Below are 20,106 nucleotides of genomic sequence, written 5' to 3'. Positions count from 1 at the left end.
AGCAAAACTTCCAAACCATCTCAAACAATAAACAAAAGGAATGCAGAAGGAGCATGGCACTTACTGTGACAAACAGACTACAGGAAAGCACACAGCAACACTGCTCAAGTACCCAAGAATTATGACTGCCTGAGGAGGATGATATAAATGACAGCCACCTGTGCTCACCTGTTGCATAAAAACTGAACTTACAATTGAGATATTTCTGCCTTCAGCTTTAACTTTACACCTTTCTAAAAAAATTATAAACCAGATTAAAAAGGTATCCATTAAAAATATGATGAGATACCAAATTCCTACTCCAGAAAAATCTCGTCTCTACCTTACGCTGACTGTCAGAGCAACACTTAGCTTGTACCAGAGGATCATAAAGATCACAGTGAGTGTCTGTCAAGTGGAGAACACGGAATCTGAATGAGGATTATTTTGGGAGGACAGCCAGCCTGGTAAACTGCAGCAAGCAAACAGGAAAGGCTACTTGTTGGAGGCAGAAATGCACAACAGGCTTCCAGAAACTAAACATGCCATATGTAATTAAAGCAATTTATTACAGCTATGTGGCTTCACACATTTGTAAATGCATTTCCCCCTTTTTAGTCTCAGAGTGATGTGCTTATTCATGCAAAATGAAAGGAAATATGTAAACAGCTTTGAAAATACAAGCAGAAAGTGTGCGAATGGAACATCTGATATGGCATTATCTTGCAAATGCCTCCAGATTCCTCTCTGGTCACTGTGTGGGCAGGGCAGCAAATTCCCAAGACAGAGCAGGGGTGGGCGGGAGAAAGGAACTGTAAAGCTTTTCATCACGAACTTCGTTTTGCATTTTCCTGTTCAGTGATCTACTGGAGCTCCCAGGATGCGGGAGAGCTTGTTCTAGCAAGAAGCACAGGCACAAGGAGCCTGTGAGGCTGAGGGCACCCAAGTAGGCCGTGCAAGGGAGCTGGGAGATCTGGTGGAGCGCAGTCTGAGATGGCAATGGCCCAGGTTGCCAACAGACTGCTGCCTGCCCTGCTAAGGCTGCTGCCCAGCCTCTCATTTGGATGCACCCTTAGCAATCAGTCAAAAGGAACATTAATAGCTCATGACGAAGTTCTTACAAGCTAGGAAACTCTTTCCCTAGCCCTCACATACAAAAAAATGGAAGTTACATCACTACGATTGCCTGGGCTTTCACAGACACCAAAGAAGAGATGTAGGCAACAGCTCCTTGGGACAGATTAACTGAAGAGGACAATGAAGAATCTGTCTTCACAGCTATACTGACAAACAACGCCTATAGGAATCCAACACTGGAGGAAAAAAAACCAAAACATTCCCATATCACACTGTACATCTGGCTGCTACAAAACAGAAGAACCATCCCACCGACCCTCTGCTCCAGCAAGCATCAAAGAATTCCCCATTACACAGCATGCTGACAGATGAAGATACTGGTAAAACTGGGGAAAAAACACCCAAAAACCTCTAGAGAAAGGACTTGTCCCTTAGGTTTTTCCTCTCAACTATCTCCTACCACCAGTTACTCATTTGCATCCTTGAGACTTCTTGTAACAATCACCAGCTCTATAGCCAACCTGACACAAGCAAGCAAGCCCTAAAGACAACAGCAGGTCTTGAAACTGGGGTATGGAAGTAATGCACAATTGCTTACAAGAGGACAATAAGCCCTAAGCAAGTAGCAGGCGGACACTGTTGTAAGCTGGCTATGGACAGAGCAGTACAAAGTAACGCCCACAAGGTAGGTGCTAAAAGAAAATGGGGGAAGACACAGTTGGACAACTGGTTTATCCGAGCAGCCCACTGTTATCCAGAAAGCCTCCACAGAAGAGGGACATGGAAATGACAGAGCTGTCACTTAGCCCCAGCCCCTTTCAAAACTTCTCCCTTGTCAAGAACATCTTCATACACTGGATCCTACTAAAGCGGTAAAAGATAACATTTGAGGGTTAATTTCTGTCCCAGTTTTAGACCAGAAACATCTGGGGCACAACAGCCAGATGTAGAATCACAAAAGGTGTGAGAAAGACACAAAATTACTCTTCCATGTAAGAGAATAATGATGAAACATGCAAAACCAAAGCACAGTAGAAAGACGAATCATGGACTGCGATCACGGTGAGTTACAAACCAGAGAACCTATCACATTAATTAGGTAGGAAAACATTTGTAATATGCAGAAGATTACTAAGACTCTAATACAAACATTCACTATTAAGAGAAAAACAATCTAATCCATATGGAAACAACCTTCAATTATACAAACCATTGTACAAAATAGAAGATAGAAAAATTCATGAGAACTGGCATGTAACACTGACACTAAGCAATTGTCAGTAACAGCTGATAAAACTGTAGCACCAGCGAACAGCAAATATATCTATTTGATCTAATCAAACTAACGGTAGAAAAATTAATTTTAAAGACTTGTAGTAGCAAATGTGATCTGAAGCAGATAAAATGATGGCACTGTGAGCTTTAGATTAATAAAATCTGACTTCTTCGGCTAGAAAATGAGTTGAAATGAAGGATTTTGTGTGTGTGTGTGTGTTGTATTCACAAAGCACCCAAAACAGCTTGCACATGACCTGTGATGAGGAGACAATGTACTTAGGCAACACAAACCAATTGTAATCCAAACAATAATTTACATATATATTCCCTTCACAAGAACTGGACCAGGAAGAAGAAACAGAATGCTACATTCTATTTAAAGTTATTAAAAGCAAGGTACTGAAATGTGGAAATTATAAACACTCACTGTTTATGTAAACATACGTATATAAATGGTTGTTAATTAATTACTAACTTTAAAAAAAAAGGAAAAAACAGACACCTTCCTTTATTGCGCTGTGTGCTCAATAGTGACAGTAAAGTGCAACTTAAGTTAAATAAACTTGTATAAGGAATTAAAAGGTGAGAAGTAGAAAAAGAATTCTCTCCCCTCTGACACACTGGTCAGTTCTTTACCTCACAACAACAGAAGAACATGGAAGTCATGGATTGAAATTGCTTGAAAAGAAATAACAAAGAAAACAATGTAAAGTCTCCTTGCACTCTCTCTCTCAAAATAACAAAGGAGATGGGTTCAAGAAAGACACAAAAAAAGCCCAAAAGATTCAAAGAGGAGAAACCAAACAGATTAAGAGCTACTAATTTGTTCTCCTAACAAAAGAACAGGGGAACACACAGTGAAACTCAGAAACACAATGAAACTACATTGTGTAGTTTCTGCTTTACTGAAAGCAGTAAAGGCATAGGGGAAAAAAAACTGGCTGATTTGAGATTACATAACTTCTACAATATACACCATTAGCTGCTAGTCCTCATCTGACACTAACAATGATGTCAAAAATAGCATAAAATACTAATATTTATCATAAGCATATCTGAATTAATATTAATAAACATCACAAAGCACCAAAGCTCGTCTGCTACAAGGCACACGTTTTCTGCTCCTGAAGGCTCACAATAAACATCCAGGAAAAGTGTAAATTAATCACCTTCTACACATCTTTTTTCTTAAACAGTAAAAGCTGGTAACAGAAGGACTTTGAATCTTGATGGAAAGATGCTCTGATCTGCATGCATTGGAAGAGACATAAAAGCAGTGGTTTCTTCTGCAGGCAGAACATGTTTGTAAATTACACCACTGCAGTCACAGTGATGTAAAGTCTTATGAAGTGTAACATACACATGCAGAAAAAAGAAGAGTGTGTAGTTTAAAGATAAGAAGAGAGAAAACAGAAATATATATAGGTAAAGCTGCAACAAAAGATGAGAAAAAAGCCTGGAAGAGTGCTCTTATTTTTTGAAATTTTTTTTGTTTGTTTGTTTGTTTTTGGAGGTATTTTGAACATTTCTTGAGAGTCCTTCCTAAGCATGAGTAGCAACACAAGAAGGTAATAACTTTGACAGCTTATGAAGTTAGGGGTGGAGGCTGTTATTGCTGACCTGAGACAGGACAAGCTACATGGTGCCACAAAAAAGATGATTTATTACTTATTCTTTTAATTTAGGAATAATAGAGTATAAAGGAAGGGGCAGTACATTCAAAACACTGGGTCTAAGAAGTGATGTTGGCAGCAAATTTCCAAATGGCAATGGCAGCAGAAATGCAGCATTTTCTCAGGCAAGAGAGTGAGGACATTGCTTTTTTCTCTCAGAAAAATAATGGGAACAAAAAAAAAAAAAACATGGTTACAGTGCAGACAAACAGACCTACCTGCAAAGTTCTGTATTAATTCCAGTTACAGGCTTGAGTAATGGGTAGTGACCAAAAAGGAAGCTTTTTTCCCCCTCTCAAGCTCTAATGGAAAAGAAGACTATATAAACACAGGAAAACAAACAGTTTGAGTTTCAGAACTTCAAAACACTCCCAGCATAACAGCAAAATCAGATAATGGCCATATGAAAACAAAATGGCTGAGGTCTCTAATGAAAGCTATGAAGACTAAATGGACCGTCAACAGAGAATATCTTCATTGAGCCTTGCTACTTTAAGTAGTCCTCCAACTGGGAGCAAGCATTGTTCTAACAGCGGATGTAGGTTACTCAGCAAGACCACGGTGAAAAATGCAAGATATGAACCAAAATATAAATGTCCTCCCTCAACCACAGTAGTGAAGGTACAGGAAAAAAAGCTATACAGAAGAACACACAAGAACACAAATGCCATCTTGAATTTAGCATTAAGGATGCTGTACAGCAGATAGGAACTAGAAACACCCAAGAGAATTAGCAACAGAATTATTGCCAAAATCACGTTAAGCATGTCTCCGACAAGGTGAAGGAGTGACACGTAGAAGCACCAGCAATATGTTATATTCATCCCCCTCTGATGGAAATAAATGACCTCTGAATGCAAAATATACCAGAGCAGTGAACTGGGTTAGAGTAACAGATCTATTTCAGATATACATTCTGTGATCTCTCCATTACCCTTATTACTATATTAAATACTTAAGCAAAGCTGGAAAACGATCAGCCAAACTTCAGCAGCAATCATTTTCTGGATAGTCCTCTTGATCTTCTAGAGAGCATAAAATGATATAGTGTGAAAAATGTTTCAGACAGCTCTACCAATATAAATTCTTAACACTTTTCCTTGAAGTTCCCACATAAGAACAGTATTAATCTTAAAGCCATATTCTTTTATTAACTGCTCCAGTCCTTAATTCATATACCTTAACATTTCTACTGTAACTGAATGGTAAGGACAGACATACTTGAAAATGTTTTGGTACCAGCAGTACAGCCTCTTTCTTCAGCAACAGCTGCTTGAGAAGTTGAAAAGTTACATATATGTACACAGACATACAAAGGTTTGAAGTGAATGAAATCTGGATGCAAGGAGCTTGCATTAAGAAAAAACAACAGGCAGGAAACAGGCAAATTCTGCCTGATGGCTTTATGCCTGCTGCTGTATAAGCTGTTCCCCTCACTTTGCATCCATTTAATTTCATAAATCCACACCAGCAACAAGAAACAGTGGCCACCACCACTATCTCCCATTGCTGGTCCTACAAAAAGTATAGGGAGATAGGAGATACAGAATGGGACTTTGGCTGTTTGCCATGCGCTGTTCACCAGCACTGTGTGGTCAGCTGGGACACCTGCGAAAATAAAATACCTCCATCAAAAAAAGAAACACTCTAACCTTGCGCTCTCATGACCTTTCCAACTGTTTCAGCTTCAGAGGGGATAGGGATCAGGACAGTAGCTATTCCACCAGAAACAACTCATTTGGCACAATGCCTCATAGTCTGATGGTACCTCAAGGGCTAGATGCATCAAGGGAGGATGAACAAGAAGCTGGGGGTGACCTCAGACTACAATCATGGGGTGTAGACCCACTGTATCTGAACTTTCCAAGCAAAGCTGCATGTTGGTGATGAAATACACGGACAGTTATAGACAAGGTGAGTGATGAATTAGGTTCAATGGCCATTCAAGGGTCCAGTCAGGAGCAAAAGGAGACCAGGACAGGAAAGGACAGGAGACACATCACCTACTGTGTAGTTTCAATGCTTATTCAGAAAACAAGGTTGGAGACAAAAGAAGAGACAGGCACACCCACCACACTACTCAGGCTACAACCCATGATGATTGAATACCCAAGTCTGAGCTTGAGGCCTGTGCCCAAAGCTCACAGTGTCACAGTGTGCAGACAGGGGTCCTGGCTGAGGCTGCTCCAGGCACTGCTGCCTTCAAGATTAACATGAAGCTGGTTTCTGTAGCCTCTGACTGAAAGGAAGGACTGCATACATTACATCTGAAGGGACAGACAAATCATGTGCCAAAGATTTGTTATCAAGGATGGCTTATATTTGCACATTCTACTGTCCCAATAGGAATATATGCAAAATTACAGATAGCTGAAAGCAGTTTCCCCCATGGAAACACACAAAAATATATATATGTAAGAGCAGTTTTTCCTACTAATTATGTACACACATTCCAGTCAAACACTGGTTATTTTTTTTCCCCACTTTAACCACTCTGAAGTGCTCTCTCCTACTGGCCTTTCCATTCCAGTGCAATCTCCACTCAACTATATCTTAAACTGTGGGAAGCAGTGCTGTGCCTCCAGCAATCACCATCCCAAGTGCTATAAAACTCTCTCAACAATACAAGCAATACACCCGTCTGTGTTTCTCAGATGCTTTGCTATTGTCTCTCATACAGTCTCCTAGGGCAAACATAAGGGAAGGGAGCCCCACCTGCAAATGAAAACAGTCCTGGAAGTTCAGAGGTGGGAAAACAGTGAGGAGGTATGTCATGAGCAAGCAAACCTAACAGAAGATAACATCTTCTGAACCAATTCCTTCCATATAAGCAGTGCTGGGCTTGTCTACCACTGGCTTCACAACTTTTAGAAATTTCCTCTGTTTCACTGCTGCCAGTGCCTGCAGGAGCTGCTGTGTAAAGTGCTGGTCCCTACCAGTTTCCCAAGCACAGCCATTATGTGTTCACACCAGTTTGAATGAGAGATGCTCATTTCCCTTTTACCTGGAAGAAATTTACAATCATGGTTCAAAGTCTGAAAACAGGAATTACATACTTCTCTGCATACATGAGAGTATAGTTTTATTTTACATGCTTCAATTAGGCCATGAAGAAAAATAATATGGATGCAGAAAAACAACAGCATTCTGCCATGTGCTGATTTTTACCACAAAGTGCAATAAATTTTAAATTATCAATTGAAAACCATATTCCTAGACTTCCTTTTTGGTCAAATAGCTTAAAAATAAAAAGTACACCAAGTTGTTATCAATTCTCAGCCAACAGTTGCAACACACTGGCCTCTACCTTACCTCCACATAGCTCTAATTTCAAAGCCTGCTTAGAACTCTACAAATACCGACATTATTAAGCATAGCAGGCACACTGAACACCCAAACGGAGCCAGCATGCTTCATGTGAAACTCAGGCTCTGCAGTCCCTCCCCTGTTTTTCCCAGGCAATACTTACCTGTTCTCCAGAGCAAGACTTTCCTGTCACACTTCTTCTGACAGAGGAGTGGTGCGTGTCTGCTTTCTCATCCTCTGACTACTGCTTTCTATTTCCCAATCACTTTCCCCATTTACAGACTGCAATGGAGGCTAAGCACATAGCTTCTTTGTTTCAAGTCCCCGCCTGGCACCTTACCCCTCACAGCTCCGTGGGCAGCCTCCCAATTGCCATGGGAAGGACCTGGCAGCTGAACTGAAATCCCAGCGAGGCTTTCCTGCCGGTGTGCGGAGGTAAACGGGGACCCCACCACTGCTGACTGTGCTGGGGGCGGGCACGGGGCTCCTGCCTGACTGCACCGCCTTGTGTCATTTTAAAGAGACTGTAACCGAGGTTTCTTTAAACTGGCAGCATATAAGGAATTTGCAAGTATTACCTACAGAAGGACGGAACTTCCCTATAAAGCAATACAGAAATCATTCACAAAATTAAAAAAAAAGAGCAGATATGCTACAAAAACTCTGCCTCATAAGATTACACAGGCAGGCAGTGGAAAAACCTAGACTGCCAATGCCCTTCCAAGGAGACTTTTTGGGTCTTCTGGCATCTTTTTCACTGCAATTCATTACAGATCACACATACTGATTGACACCGTAGCAACAATACCACGTTAAAGAAATTATCTGCTATCACAGCAGTGGTTGTAAAGATATGCCCTAAATGAACAATGCTGAAGATTTAACTGCTTAACTATTAAATGTTCAGCATACTCCAAATATAAGACAAAACTTTCAATACAGTTTCTCAGCATCACCCAAAAGCCTCCATTAGTAACATTTGGATTTCAAAAGTATCCAGCTGTATCTGTCAGCAAAAAGAAATGCTCAGCAGCCTTGAATGGGTAAAACAGCAACAGCTCATTTTTCATGCAGCTACAAAGCTACACAATCAAGAGCACAGTCCTAGAAGGACAACCTTCACAAGTCTTAACAGCTATTATTTTCTCTCACTCCATCCTAAAGAGCCCTCTTATGAGGAGGTTACAATAACCCAGTTTAGCACTAATAATTGCTGTGTTTTGTGCATCATCTTTCTTTTTGTTTTTTATTGCTGACACCCCAATAACTTTAATTTCTAGAGACATACACTGTGCACTAAGGCTCTTCATTCCAAGCACTTTTAACCAAATTATCATTAAGATTTATGTCAGGTGGCAAATGCATCAAATTCATGACACAAATAAATTCTTGGTACAAACAAAGCAACTCCCTCCAGCCCATACAACACACGCTTTCCAAAGTTAAATTTGCAGAATGCTATTTTACATAAAAGTCATACAGCTTAGCTTCTAGATAACAACATTTAACACATCACCCCTGACCGTGATTTTTTTATAAGAGGAAAAGTAAAAAGGAGGAATAAGCCTGTGAAAGCACTGGGCTCACCTGTGTTCTGTGCTCAGAAGTCATTCAGTGCTTGGCATGGATACTGATTTTTCCACTGTGAATTCTCTTTTCCTGCCTCCAAAGTAACATATTTCAGTCCTACCTACAAAAGGTACATACAGTAAATCAAAGTTTGTGCACCAGCAGAGAACACTATTTACAGTTACCTTCTCTGCTCCCTTCCCAAAGTTGCTCTTAGCTGCTGAGTGAGGTCATTCTCTGCTTGTTTGCCATAATCTGTTTTACATTCTGGATACTTGCTGTCAAACCTCAGAGGAGCTGGGCAATGGACAGGGAGTAAAAGCTGGATATAAGAGTCCTCCTCAGCACAAATATCCCAGATCAATTACCTATATAGATCCATTGCATTAAAAGCCTCATGTTTCTGAGCCCTTCCTAAAAGCTCCCTTGAGCACACAGTCCAACTGTACATAACAATGGGATAAGTTAAAAACAGGAGGCAAGAGAAGATGTGATAGAAACAGGAAAAAACAAGAACTCTAAACACGAGGGGTTTGCCTAAGAAAAAAGCACACAGGCTCAAAGAAACAATCATAAACACAGCAACATCTACTGTAACCAGGCTGGAATTATAGATTTCTGGTATGTGATCTACGAATCATTGAGAAGACTTGGAGACTACAGTCAATCCAAACACGCCAAAGTCTTCTATGGCAAAGCATCAGCTGGAAAGCTTAGAGCACTAGCTCATCTTGCAGCTACAAGGTGTACCTTTTGATACTTGGAAGACATACTTCATGAGGAAAGGAAAGCTACAGAGGGACCTCAGGACCTTGTACATAAGTTCAAGTGCTCTTTGCATTTCTTCCCTGCAGAGTACTCTTGAGCACTCTTACCTTAGTTCAGAGTTGAAATATGTTTTTTCCCCGTTCAGATATGCTTCGATTCCCTCAGCACGCTGTCAAAATTATTACTTTGACAAGAAACTTTCAATATATCACCACAGGGTTAATTTCCTTTTACCTTCTACTATAAGAGTGCAGAGTGCTCAGCTTGGCTCAAAGGGCATGAATAATGTAAGAGGACTCCACTAGGAGGACCATTAATGCCTCAGAAAGCCTTCTATGGATTCTCTCACCAGTTCTCACTTGCCGTATCTTTCACTTCCATTAAACGTTATAGCACCAGCACTAAATCAAACCCAAAGCTCTCTCACAGCTAGCAGCTCCCCATGGGCAGTGCCACCAACAGACTGCAGGGACTGAGGAGTCAGAGGGGTCAGGAGGGGAGAGCTCTGCAGACCCTGGTAAGCCTGCCAGCTTACCCAGCTGACCCCAACAAGCACTGCCAAAGGAGGCAGAAGCTGCATAGCCACAGTCCCACTCCTCCACTCATTTCACAGCCCAAACAACAGAGAGTAGGCTTGGAGAAGGGAATCTGCTACCTGCAAAACACTGTCAAAGAAATGTAGCTTATTGCTACATTATTGTCAAGGAAAAGTAGCTTATATGTTATGGCTACTAACAGCAGATCTTCAGCTTGCATTCAGAATGGACAACCAGCTGGGCCTACGACTAGCAGTTCTCTGAAAACAAACAGACAAACAAACAGCCCTTCCTGCACTGCACACTACATGCACAGTGACTGACATCATTACAAAACCATGCCCTCAACATGGCCTGCTCCCCATTGCTCCTCAGCTTCTCTAACATTTGCCTTCAGTAATGAAATATTACAACCTTCATTTAAATAAATTCCCTTCCCTCCCCATCTCTGAATTATTTAAAGACTCAAAAATGCAAGAAATAGTTTTAAAACTTGAAAAAAGTACTCATCTCTTCCAAGAATGGCTGAGATCCAACTGAACTATCTCATAATACAACATGGCCATTGACCTTAACACATGACTCATTTCATATTAAGTTTGGGAAAATTTGACAATAAAATGAGTTGCAGTTACAAGGAAATCCAGCCAGGTGCACAGAGCAGAGGGAAATGGTGAGTCTGAATGTTATCAGATGAGCCACAAACTTGATACATCACACGTCTATGAAATTACATATCGTTCTTAATTGGATATTCCAAATCAAATCAGGAAAACACAACCAGAATTACAGGAAATACTAGGATCTTGGGCAAATTGCCTTCAGTGTCTGCTCTCAGTTACGGTATCTGTAAAATACGATCAATAAATGTAATCATTAAGTAAATGTTAAATGTGATTTGTCTAATTCTTTAGCAGAAAAAAATTAGGCAGTGACTTGCTTAGAGGTTGTTTTTTTTTTATTTGCTTTGCACTATGTTACAACTATAACACAATTTCCAAATGCTGAAGAGGCTGTAAAATGGAAGCTGGAAAATGCATTACAGGCACAGAAACTGAATATAGAAAAAAAATCCTTAGATTTGCATATGCACAATTATAACTGGGATTAGCTTTCTCTACATATGTAAACTGCAGTAATAAAATATATAAAAGCAAATGGTGAGGACATAAGGAGAAATGTCTTTACTCATAGTTGTGAGCCTAACTCTGCATACAGAAAAGGCTATCTTCTGTATTTGAATTACCAGTTACTCTGGCACAGTCTGTATGTTTTCAGTGATGCTGCAAGTAGGCACAAAACAGTAATTTAAGGGAAAGAAAGGAAATCACAACTATGTTCTAGGTCAATAAAACAACTTTAATGGAAAATGAAAGAGGAAAGGCATGAAGAGCACTGAAGAATCTAAGACTGGCTGCAAAAGATTACTTAAAAGTAGTTCAGAGCTGAGGTTGGAAATATTTTGCATCTCCAGAGGCACCTGTTCCAACCTTTAGAGGGTTAACTCAGACCTTCTGCAAGCTATGTAAACAGAGCTCCATGGAGTGAAGTACGCAAGTAGACTGTGTCATACATTAAAAACTGTACTGCAAGACAACTGTTGAAGTTACAAAATGTCCTGTAGCTCTTTACAGCTACAAATTTGCTTTGGTCATAATATTAACCTAATATGTTTTCCCAGTATCCATCATGGTTGTGCGAAGTGCTCTGAAATGAAAGATGCCATATAAGTGCAAAATATTAACACAACACACTCAACTGGGACATGCTATAGTAGGATGGCTCCTTCATTGAGACATCTGTTAAGAAACTGATTTGGCCAAATCACACTGTGTGATAATGACTGCCATTTAATCAAGATAGTATTAACATAAATTTTAACGTGTCAAGCAGCTTAATGGTAAATTACTGAATGTTAAACAGTTGTGGAATTTTATACCCTGGTCTTTTAATAAACAAGTTCTCAAAGTAAAATGTGCAGTTTCTTCAGCGTGCTGTCAGTAAGAGCCATATATAATCAGAAATAGATCTGAAATCAAGTGATGCAAGACTTGACATCATTTTTAAAAGGTTCAGTACTGAAACAGTCTTCATTTTCAAACTATGAAATCTTTAACATATCTAGATGTGTTTATAACTAGGAATTAATACATGATAGTTTGTCTTTGTAAATACATGACATTGTTATGTGTGCGTTCAACACCGTACAGTTCTTCACACTGTGCTTTATTCACTTGTAAAGGAAGGAAAATTCCAGAATCCAATATTAATTATATACCTGTATGGTATCAAGTCATATGCTGTTTCTGTTCACATCCCCTTTAAACAATAACAAGGGGCAAATAACTGACCTATGGAGATACTTCACAAATTGAAAGCTCGCTGGTCTTCCAGGCAGCAGGAAATGATTAGACTGGTACGTGTACCTGAGTTTGAAAGAGTCTTGCTACCCACAGAAGGTGCCACATTTTAACATAAGAAAAGAGGTAGTATAATGTTTATTTCCTATTTCAGTGGAGCAATTAAACACAGCATTTCCCTTCCCTACAATACTATAACGAACACTTTGACAGAAGACTAGGCTTATTAATGTAACATGCACAAAAGAAATGTCTATGAGCAGCTGCACAGAAGAACGCACATCTGGTTTTTTACTCCATATGAGCACATGCATGAAGAAGACATAAGTCCTGCATCATTACAGGAACATGCACAAAGAGCTAAAATGATCACTGCTAATGTCACAGTTTCAAGACTTTCATTCACATAGCTTAGACTGAGCCAACCTTTTCAACACAATCATTTTTGTAACACTGAAACCCACAATTAAGTAGGACTCGCTTATTCCACTGACAGTCCATAACTAGAGCAGCTTCAGCGACGGTCACGTTCTCTGCACCCCTCTCATGACCCATGCCAGCACAAAGACAAGAAGGCCAAGGCCAAGCTTTTACACAAGTCCAATTCTCAAAGCAACAGCCACCTTTGGGGGGGGGGGCAGAAGGGGAGGGCAGAGAAAGTGTGCTGTTGCTGCGGAAACAGAGCACAAAAATACTAATAGATCACACAGCTCTGGAAGGATCAAGCACACTGGCAAACAGATATTGGAACTTCCTCTAACATGCAGGGAGGGTTAGGACAGGGAACAGACTCAGCCTAGATGTCTCCATTATCTCTCAGAATTTAGGGGATCCGTGCCAGCTTTTCAAAAGTAAGTCCCTCGCTACACTTAGTGAGGAAAGGTACCTTGTTTTTGAAAACATTTACTCATGTTTGGAACTAGGAAGAGGATAAATTGCAGATTGCTTAAATTTCTGATAGGCATATTAATACAGAATCCAGAACACGGTGTATGACAGAGGACTACTGAAATGCATGGGCCTGCCCCAAGAATTCACAGGCTGAATTCAGAAGTGATGCTGGTGAATGGTAAAAGAGAAAACTAACCTACATCCTGGCAGAGTTCTTCTGTTCCTTATTCTCTAGAAGATGAAAGGGAATAAATAGAATGCAATCATATAATTAATCATATAATTAAAGACGGCGTGATAATTAACATGTAAAAATGTCTGAAGTAAGACCACATACGCAACATCAATATGAAACATCTTTTGAATCACTAGACTTTAAAGCTACTTTTGTGCATAAACGTAGTTCTGTTTGTCTTCCCATTCCCTTTGAGATCCCCAAACTGCATAACCTGTTCATACCCAGAACTACACGATCACACAGTCTGTGGTTTAGTCAGACAGAACTGTAGTTAAACACAGTATTAATGAGAACATCACATACACAAAAGCCAGCTACAGGTTTTCAAGATGAAAGGAACTGCCAAGTACAAACACTGTAACTACTCATACTATCAAAGATCAGGCAAAACCAGTAACCAGCTGGTTTTGGAGTTTTGACACTCCAAAATACTGGGATGTTTTAAACCTCAGACAGAGATATCAGAGGATTCCAAAAGGTTAGAAATGCGTTTAGCTTATCAACGCTACAATGCTACCAGGCATTAATTCCCCCAACTCTGAGTCTTCCTGTCTTCCTTCTTATCCCCATAAAACATCTCATATTAAAAGAAACTAGACACTGGCAAGCTAGAAGAATGATTTATTTTACAAGGGTGTTGTGAAGCTTAATTCATGTTTGTAAAGCCCTTTGTATTGTGCCTTTCATCTACTGTGGGAACCTCAGAGTATTATCAATAAGGTCTTTTCTACAGTAGAAAGGCTTTGCTAAAATAGCTATACTAACAAATCTGCCTAGTCGAGATGTGGTTTACTCAGGCAAAATGGTTATTTTGCCAGAACTGCTAATACCAGTTCCCTGGAAAAAAAAAAAAGAAAAAAAAATATTTTACTGGCAGCAGCACATTTTCAGTCGCATCAAACTGGGCAGGATATTGTATATCAACAAAGGTAATTTCTGCAGAATCTAAACAAATCATGGCTATGCCAGCAAAGCCCTGAATGCTAATTCTGGTCAGTGCATTTTGGATACTGCAGATAAAGATGTGCATTTATCGTTTCCACAATACAAATTCTCTGCACTCATTTATTCATGTGAATTAGCTAGAAGCAACAAGGCCCTCTGTAAAGAGACCCCTTTAACAGCAATATACTTGACTTTTTTTTGGAAAAAAAAATAATTTGGGGATTATTGTTTTTCTTCTTTGTAGCAAGAAGCTAAAAAATAAAAGGCATTAAGATAAAGCCATGGTCAGTTATATTCTGCCAAAAGGAAAAGAATGGAATACTAACAGAGCCAGAATGAAGGCCTAGAAAGGATTTTTATGACTGTAATGAACAGCCTGCAGTACAAGAAAGTAGTTTATGTCATTTTTTAAACATGCTATTATTACTATCTTCTCTTCAAAACCCCAGCTTCCTCATGCAAGCTTACAGCAATATGAAGTGCCCAGTTGTTATTTGTACCCTAATAAAGGTGGAGAGGTGCCACAATGTCAAGTTCCCAAATGACCAGTAGCCATTTTCTTTCTAGACATATTTAGTCACCCTGAGTCTGAAATAGCAGCAAGTAGAGTGTTTACATTTTGTTTTCTAACATTCCCACATCTTGCTGGAAGTCTACAGACATTCTTATCACCTAAGGGTTTGCTTACAGAAGGGAAGGAAGCTCATCTCTCTCATGTTTCTGGAAGGCTTCTTCCCCATATATCACTTTACTTTTTTTCCCAATGGATGTGTCCGTATCTATCTACAGTAGCAGTCTTCCAGCACTCACATACACAATGGTTTAACACAGTATGGTAGAGCTATATTTCAGGTCAGAAACTAACTAAATGTTATCAAAAAACTAATTGAGTTCAGACGTGCTAGAACCTGGAATGGAGTTTGAAATCCAAACATAGAAATTGCTACAGGTAAGAAAAGTAAGTTTCTTTACAATATAGAAAATGTTTTCTATTTGAAAGATGGGTTTCATTAACAAGATTTGTGCAGTACTCAATTGCTTTCCATTGAAAGGAAAAGCGAAATCTACTTTAAAGCAAAACATGAAACTCCATCTTCTCCGCTATTAAGACAAATTAGCTACAATAAATTAGTCAGCAATGTATTATTTACCACATTAGCAGTATAGAATCCTCCGCTCACAGAACTACTCAATGTGCTGTTTTACCTAAGAATTATTTATGTGACATCTCTCAAACAATAAGCATAAGAAGTAGTCATTTCTAATTGTTACATGTTCTCCACAATGTTTACTCAGTCACTGAAGTATCCATCTATGTAAGATGCAGAACATCACTAACCAAAAGACCAGACTTGTTTTTTTTGAGCCAAGGCCAGAAATGACAAGGTTCAGATGAGAGCCAAACAACAAGAAAGCTGTGCAGTCAGCTAAGCCATATGCCAAAGCTGTAGTACTAAACTGTTGGACTTCCTTGCTTTCAGTTAAGTACTTTCTTGTCATGAGAGCATAGAATAAAAACTGGATCATGTTTCCTCTTCCCACTAGCATAAATTTTGCATGTAAGCAGCTGCTCCTAATCAATTGCAAGTTAGATATTAACACTTTAAATGACATGAGAATTTATGTCACAGCCCGCTTTTAAAATCCATAGAAAAGATTCTCCTCACTAGCTCTGTGCCGTAGGTCAGAACACACTCCATTTGCACACTCTACAGCATGGCAGCCGTGCTACCCCTCCATCCTCCACAGCATCCCCTTATGATACAACCAAAAGGTTTACATGAAGATCAAGTACAGAAGCAAGCATTACACAGTTACTACACTTCCAGCTAAATAAGTTCATTCTTGTCTTTGGAATACTCAGTAGAAAAATTTAAGGTTATCCACCTTTAAAAGGAAAGCTGTCCTGCCCACTGTTTCTTCCCATTTCAGTTAATTCTGTTTCAGCTCTTTCCTTCTTCTTCCTGCCTCGTACCCCTGCTTTGGCCTCTGATCACACCGACTGATTCCTTGGTTCCTTCCCAGGAACAGAGCTGACGGAGAATTTGCAGAGTCAAGCGTGTAATGTTTCTGTATGAATCGGGCTCTGGCTACGCAAAACTGCTTCCTTGCTGAGCGTGTCATGGAACAGCAAATATGTGGAGGCTGAGGCCAGGCTTCCCGGTGGAAGGTCACCTACTCAGAAATGTCCCACCACAAGTGACAGATATTCCACATTTATCATTTTAAAATTCAAATACACTTCAAGGCCAACCTTTTTTCTTCCACTTCTGTGTGTTAGAAGGGGAATAGAATGCTAAGGGTTCTTTTTGCTCTTACTTTTCTTAAGTTTCGCAACCACTCCAAAGTTTCTGTAGGGGTAGAACTGAAATTTCCAGAATAGAAATGACAGATACTTGACATTATCAGCAGTATCGTTCTGTACTGAAGTATGAAGCTGCAATCACAAGAGAAATGCAGAGTTACATGAGAAGCCTACAGATGAAGTACAGATGTAGAGCTACCTGCAAGCAGGATTCTATGGTAAATAACACAACTGGGAAAAAAATACACAACTGAAGATGTATTCATTTTGCACAAAGGGCTGCAGTACAACCCAAAATCAAGAATTTCTTGCATATTAAGCAGTGTTTTAAAAGTCAACCATAAATACACTGTTTTGTTCTTTTTGAAGTAAAATGCAAACACGAACTGAATGGGGGACTGATCAGCAAGTCCAGATATTCATCTGCATGTGCTATTTCTTGGATTGCAAAATAGGGGGCTTTAAAGGCAGCTGCATTTATTTTACAGTTCATTTCTTCGCCTATCTTTGAAGGGAAGGCAGCAGATCAGTCTCTGATTACATGCAAAGTATCTAAGACAAATCAGCAGTCCTAACTGAGGAAAATATATATACACAGTATTTTGGAAACTACTTGCCTTTTGGCTTCTAAAAACAGCATGGAGATTCCATTTGCCCTCATCTGTTAAACACCAGCACACCTATATGCTGGTTTGTGATTTCTTTTGCAAAGGAAGGGAGCAGTTACTCTGTAGCTGAAAGTTGATCAGAAAAAGACTTTAGATGAAATATGCAGAACATTTAAAATGCAGGTGCCACCTTTAGCAAAATATCATCACTTCTAACATTTCATTTCCACACACACTTTATTTAAAAACAATTATTCAATAAGATATGTTTCTTGAAAAAGCTGTAAAACAAACAGTTGAGGACCAAAATGGTATAGAATGTGTCACATTTCTGCCTCCCTGGGATGTATGCCCGTGCCAGTACCTCTCACAAGACTACTAAAACCTATATCCAAACTAGTAAACAAACCCACTGTATGGAAATCTGCAACATGACCATAGAAAAGCTGATCCTGAATTAATTTTAGAGTCATAAGATGCAAAGAGGTGAAGAAAAAAAATCAGCCCCATATAGTCATCTGAATGCCTCTATTGTCTCTTTCGTCACACTAAAGTTCGCTTTGTTGTTGTTTTCATCTTTCTTTTCAAAATAGCCTCCTGCAGTTTTAAGCTAAAGATCTTCCTGGAGCTTCTATGCGACAGCTGTAGTATCTTAGCCATCTGTTTAATTTATATTTGCTAATGCAGCTCCTGCTGCTTTCAACTGACAGCTTTTTTCTCTCTTATTACCCCCACACGGGAATCATTGAACTTGCCAAAGTTTTCCTGTAGTCTCAGATGTCAAATCAAGTCTGGTGACAAAAGGTGATGAATGAGGCTCCTATGCACCTCCCTTTCATTTTATTAAAAATATGAAAATTTCAAAGGAGGTTTTATGTTACTTCTTTAAAGAAAAACTATAAAGAAAAAGAAAGGAACAGGCACAGAAACAAAGAGGGAAATCGTAAAGAGAAATCATAGCCCCTTCCTGTCAACATGATAATTCTGTGGGAAGGTTGAGGCCGAAGGATCTGTAAGATCATCATTATCCATCAGAAGAATATCCATTCCTTACCCACTCACTAAAGCCACAATTCAACCTCTTCAGTCATCTGTCCCACCTACCAAGCTAATGACTTGGCTGACCAATGACTTCCCCTCACTTGCAATCAATCATAGAACATCCTGAGATGAAAGGGACCCACAAGGACCATCAAGTCCTGGTTTCAGCACTCCGCAGGCCAGAAGAATTCACAAGACATAGAACCAAAGCCCACATGTTGCAATGCCAGTAGTTGCTGCCATCCTATAAAACCTTCTGCAGAAAGGTGTGGGGGCTGCACCCTGTTCTATTAAGGAACACTGGATAAAGGCACAAATCACCTCCTGACACAGTTGCCAACCTTATACAGTAAGCACAGATATTACTGTCCCTGCAATTCCTCTGCAGCATGATATCAGGAAGATAAAGGAGTCCATCCCTGCCAAAAAGTGACACAAAACTTCAAAATTTAACATAGATAGTCCTGTTCTGCTAAAAATCAAATTAGCTGAATCATGGCGAACTCTGCAATGCCTGTCCCAAGTGATGGAACACCACACTCAGTGATGACTAATGCCAATCCAGGAACAGGTAGACACATCAAACACAAAGAGCTACACAAAAAGCCAATCCTAAAGTGTGACTGTTCATTACTAATCCTCCCCTTTCAAAGCATACTGATTACCTGAAGCAGTACTCAGAAACATGAAATGAGCATATCCCAAAGGCCTGGAAGATGTATGCTTTCTGGTACCAGACATGGCCCATCACAGCAATTGATAAGAAGCTAGCAGGGATGTATATCTGAGGGAATGCTTGGAAGATAAAAAGTCATAATCTCTTATTACCACCACTGTTCCCAGAAGATGATGAGAAATTAAATCGATTGCTCTGACATTACACTCCAGGAGCTGACTCCAGCAACCACAAAGAATGCTTTAACTCTTATGCTGTGCTAAGACTTTTTGTTTTAGTTGTCCTCATTTCCGCTAAGCTATCCAGATTACAGAGGGGAAACAGAAGAACAGAGAAGTGAGATTAGGAAGGAAAGAATTAAGACATCTGGAGAACGAAGACACAAACATGCAAGAAGCTTTTCTATTCTGGCAGTACGCTGCAAATTTTCATTCCAAAACTCAATCTTTCAATGATGTGCATGACTTAGTGTTTTGTTTCACAACAGCCTCAGAATCATTCCCACATGCCCTGAATAGAGCAGGACTTTATCCAGCATTACAGATCTACTACTCTGTAATTTAAGAAAGGCCGGGTAAGTACATGATGCACTCGTGCTTGGAAGAACATGAATATCAATGCAACAAATGGGAAGGAACTTGTGACAGTTCCCTATCTCATGCACAGTCATCCCACAGAAGTTTGGAGGATAAAGTCACTTAAAACATTTTTGAAATACAGAAAACAACTGCCAAAAATAACTACTGGTGCACTCTGGAGAAGCTTACTGCTTCATTTTTGTATCCTTACTTCTTGAAGAACCGCGTACAGAAGAAAAGCATATTGTATCAAACAAAAAAGCGAAAAAGGCTAAAAT

The 20,106-nt window shown here is 39.7% G+C and overlaps 1 protein-coding gene across 6 annotated transcripts in view; it reads right to left on the bottom strand.

Annotated features, from left to right (window-relative positions):
* The window catches only part of NDST2 (N-deacetylase and N-sulfotransferase 2), a 122,761-nt gene that overhangs the window by 56,495 nt on the left and 46,160 nt on the right, over nt 1-20,106 (bottom strand). The window contains exon 3 of one of the 6 annotated variants that reach the window (XM_015866640.2): nt 8,901-9,003. The exons of 4 other annotated variants lie outside the window; for them this stretch is intronic. The gene's annotated coding sequence lies outside the window, so the exon portion shown is untranslated. Of the gene's footprint in view, nt 1-7,476; nt 7,751-8,900; nt 9,004-20,106 lie in introns of those variants that run through there. One more of the 6 variants, XM_015866642.2, reaches the window with a different exon arrangement.

This window comes from Coturnix japonica, chromosome 6 (genome assembly GCF_001577835.2).
Source record: "Coturnix japonica isolate 7356 chromosome 6, Coturnix japonica 2.1, whole genome shotgun sequence".
Taxonomy (NCBI): domain Eukaryota; kingdom Metazoa; phylum Chordata; class Aves; order Galliformes; family Phasianidae; genus Coturnix; species Coturnix japonica.
Note: the sequence above shows the minus strand (reverse complement) of the source record. Positions and strands in the feature narration are given on the sequence as shown.